Here is a 4,477-nt window from a genome sequence, read left to right as displayed (position 1 = left end):
AAATGGCTCGTGGTCTCAATAAAGTTTCGATTCATATTCAGCGGATCGAAATACATGAAAATCACGCTTAGTTTAGTTTCAAAACATTTTTTTATTATTAAAACTGCCAATTTTCATCATTTTTACAGTTTTTTGAAATTTTTCCGAAATTTCGAGGGTGTAGGGGTCAAACTGATCTCGAATTCGGATTCAGCGGACCAAAATACGTACCCGTAGATAGGTCCGGTCAAATGCACATTCTACTTAATTTTTTTTGTGTGCCGGTGTAATTTAAGTCTATTTCCGAAATGTCAATAAATTTGTTTATGAAAACCAGTAAATGTTCTAATATTCCAAACTAAATTTTAACTTAATAGAATATTATACTATATTTGAATTTTTGAAGGATTCATAAAATTATAAAAAATAAATTATACTTATTGCCACTTTTTTTACGACAAGATATTACTTACAGATTGAAGTTACGATGCTTTAACATGACCTTTATTGTCATTACTTTAATCCAAGTATCCATAGTTCTTCATAACTATCTATCCCCTCTCTCGAACCTAGAAGAAATTTTAGAGTTATTTTTTTTCTACTTCATCATTAACTTTCAAAAATAGTGATCTTGATACTTGAACATCATCTATCACATTTATAAATTTTCTTTACTCATATTCGGAGCATAGACTTACCTTTATTATTTATTATTATTTAGATTCCGTCTTTATTCAGATTGAACTTTGCAGACTGTGCTAATTATGATAACTTTTCTCAGCCATCAACTTCTTTTTTGTAAATATAAAAATTCTTCCAAAAAATTTGAATTTTATTTTATATCAATTTTTTTTTTAATTTTGATTTTTTCTAAAATTGAATTTTTCTCTATACTGACGAAAAAAAATTATTTATTTATTTATTTATTTTATGGTTCTAGGGTAAATCCTTACAATTAGCATCTATAAAACTTATTTAGGTGGAATAAAAATTTATTTTAGTTTGAAAACTCCGTACTCAGATGTTTTTCGGATTAAAATCCATATTCACTCAGAAATCACTTCGAAGAAAAAAGAACTTCAGGTTCACTAATTACAAAAAATAATTTATTTTTTTACTCCGGTACTCCGAATAACGGGAGTGAAAAGTCACTTCAAATTCTATCCCGATTTTATACAGTGTACTATTAAGTATGAAATCTCCATAAGCACCGGCATGATAAAATAGAAGTCTGCAAGCCAAATAATGAAAAAAGGTAAGTATTTTAATCTTTCACCCCAGTAAAACCCCCCTTGGTTTTTGTTTTTGGAAAAATACCGATGGTGGGGGATCCGTAAGATTGTGAGGCATATTTGTGTCAAAATTCAAGTCTGTAAGTCAGATAATGCAAAAACTGGAGTATTTTTACTGTTCAACCCACTAAAACCCCCTACGGGAAAGCCAAAGGAAATTGATTTTGTCCATCTTTTTTAATCTTAAATATCTAGATGACAATTTTAACGTCCAATAAGTCCGACTTACGATTCCAACGTTTATTACATCCGACTAACGATTACAACGTTCATTACGTCCGACTGACGATTCTAACTTTCATTACGTCTGTCTGACGATTCCAATACGTCCATTACGTCCGACTTACGATTACAACGTTCATTACGTCCGACTAACGATTCAAATTTCGACTCGGGGAATCTTAGATTTTTGTTAATACCTCAATATCTATAAGAGATATCGAAAATCCAAAAAGTAGATCTACAAAGAAGAGGAAATTTCTGAAAAAAAGCCTCGACTCCCGGAATTCTAGCTCCATAAACAATAATTTTTATTTAATGTTAAAAATCGGATTCCACACGGCTGCTGTCATATTGCCGCGTTGAGGTTAGAGTCAGATAGCAGCCATGCGGAATCCGATTGTCAACATTAAATAAAAATTATTGTTTATGGAGCTAGAATTCCGGGAGTCAAGATTTTTTTTTAGAAATTTCCTCCTCTATAAAGATCCCGGGAAAAAATTTTTTCATGAAATTTCATGAAATTGCATGAAGTTTTATAAAATTTGATAAAACTTCACAAAATTTTATCGAATTTTATGAAATTATACTAACGAAATTTAGTGAAATTCTGTGACATTTGATAAAGTTTCATAAAATTTTATACAATTATATACAATTTTATGACATTGTATATAATTTCATAAAAATTTATGAAGTTTTTATAATTGTTATTGAGAACCCGAGCAGTTTGTTATGTCCGCCGCTTAGATTTAAATTAATTATCCAGGATTTCTCCCTTTGGTAGCGATAGAAAAATTTAACAAGCGATTTGGAGGATGCGGACAACAGTAAAGAATACGAGGAAGGTTTTCACTTCCTATATTTATTATTTAATGTGGGTTTTTCGAAGAGTACGAACCCAAACGCCTTCGAGCTTGATCACGGTGCATTTATAAATCGATCAATAGAGAGAAAATGTTTTATATGTCTCTTACTTACCTTTAGAGGATTCCTTCTTCTAACACGGCAGGTTTTTATCCCTCCAGAACTTTGCAGCTCACTCGGCCTCTTCCTGAGTGGATTTGGTTGAATAGGCGCGGCTGGGGTTGTAGGATAAAATCTTATGTGCTACTTTCGAATGAAACTCTAAAGGTTGGAGTTATGATCTCTTGTCTTTTTATTAAACGTTTCAATTACAATATGTTTAATTGAACTTCACTTATATACTATACTTTTCACAAATTTTTAGAATACAATTTTGTTGTATTTTGCGTCTTTGTTGGGCCCGAAGGCTACTATTCGCAGAACTGAATCGACTCGAGATTGGATTACAATTTATTTTTATTTTGTATCACTATTCAACCGAACCGAATTTTTAATAGTTGTTTGAGAATTTTTAATAGATAATTTGGATTCAGTTATTGACTTTTCAACGCAAACGCGGATTCCTGCGATAACTGAATTAAATAGAATTTTAATTTTAATGATCTTACTGACTTTTCAACGCAAACGCGGATTCCTGCAGTAAGATTAAATGATTTTTATATAGATTTTTAATTTAAATATTCCCTATTGACTTTTCGACGCAAACGCGGATTTCTGCAATAGGGTTCTTATTAAAAAGATAAAATTTCTCTTATTGACTTTTCGACGCAAACGCGAATTCCTGCAATAAAATTCACGAAATTTTCGCGGTTTCGTTATTCGCGGTCCGTAGGGCTCAAGATCATGAGATCCGATAGTCAACTAAGGCGCTGAGCCATGGTTCTCAGGCTATTTAAAAACTTTTATTGATGTTTGATGGGAGTAATTAAATTGTTGTCATTGGTGGAAAATGACGACAAGTTTTTATTTATTCGTCAATCGTTATTGCAAAAATCATCACGCTACTTTTTACGCATAAATGATGGTAGAACTGACGCTGCGTTTTCGCGTGCTTTTGTAAAGAGGAGTTTCGTAAATTTATTTATGAAATAAAATAAATTAAATAAAAAAAATTTATTGGACATAACAAGTTATTGGTATGAAATTTTATATGTTTTTATGAAATTTTACGAAGTTTTACAAAATTTTATAAGATTTGATAGAAACTTATAAAATTTCATTAGAAACCATGAGATAGTTCTATGAAATTTCATAAAATTTCGCAACATTTCATAAAATTTTGTCAAATTTTGTGATAGGCTAAAACTTCGTTTATGTAAAATTTCTTAAAGTTTTGCATAATATCATAAATTTCTGAAAACTTCATAAAGTTATAGAAAATTTCATAAAAATTTATGTGGCGTCACGACGTCGTATTCTTGCTGTCAATCAAATTATTAAAAATCATACATGCTATGCCATCTGGCTATGCATAAATTAATTAATTAGCAAACGACTTCCAGCCATTATTACGGCTGATGATTTTTAAATTTGAATTTAAATTCAAATTATTTATTATGAAATATTGTTGTTTAATAAATATAAATAAATATGATAATAAAATATCAAATGATGAAAAATAAATGTTTATAAAATTTGAATATAAATTCAAAATATTATATTTTATAATTAATAATAAAAATTGAAATTTATAAATAAATAAATAAGTAAAGAAATAATGTAATAGTGGAATGATAAAAATTTATATGAAATAATGAAATGAAAATAAAATTATATGAATGAATAAATATTAAAAATAATTAAATACATATGAAATGAAAATTACGAAATTATTATTATAAAAAAATATGAAATGAATTTTGAAATATCTTTAAGAGATAAAGATATTTGTTGTTAAAAGAAAAAGAAATAAAATTAATTATTAATGATATGTTTATTAATAAAGAAATGAAATAATAAATGAATATGAAATGAAATTATGAAATGATATAATAAAAGATAATTAAATAATAATTATTAATAAACAAGTTATTAATAATTAAAAATGAAATGAATTATAAATGTTTAAATAATAAAAGAATATATTGCAATAAAGAAAAAAGTAAGAATCAATAAATATT

At 28.0% G+C, this 4,477-nt stretch overlaps 1 long non-coding RNA gene across 1 annotated transcript; it reads right to left on the bottom strand.

Annotated features, from left to right (window-relative positions):
• Nucleotides 1-451: 451 nt before the first annotated feature.
• Nucleotides 452-805, bottom strand: LOC130671148 (uncharacterized). Its single transcript, XR_008990479.1, has 2 exons — nt 678-805; nt 452-548 (listed from the first exon to the last, which is right to left on the bottom strand). It is a non-coding gene; the product is annotated as an uncharacterized LOC130671148 (long non-coding RNA).
• Between the last annotated feature and the right edge of the window lie 3,672 nt (nt 806-4,477).

The sequence above is a fragment of the Microplitis mediator genome, chromosome 7, assembly GCF_029852145.1.
Source record: "Microplitis mediator isolate UGA2020A chromosome 7, iyMicMedi2.1, whole genome shotgun sequence".
In the NCBI taxonomy this organism is placed as follows: Eukaryota; Metazoa; Arthropoda; class Insecta; order Hymenoptera; family Braconidae; genus Microplitis; species Microplitis mediator.
The sequence above is the reverse complement of the archived record's forward strand: the minus strand, read 5'-3'. Positions and strand labels throughout refer to the sequence as shown.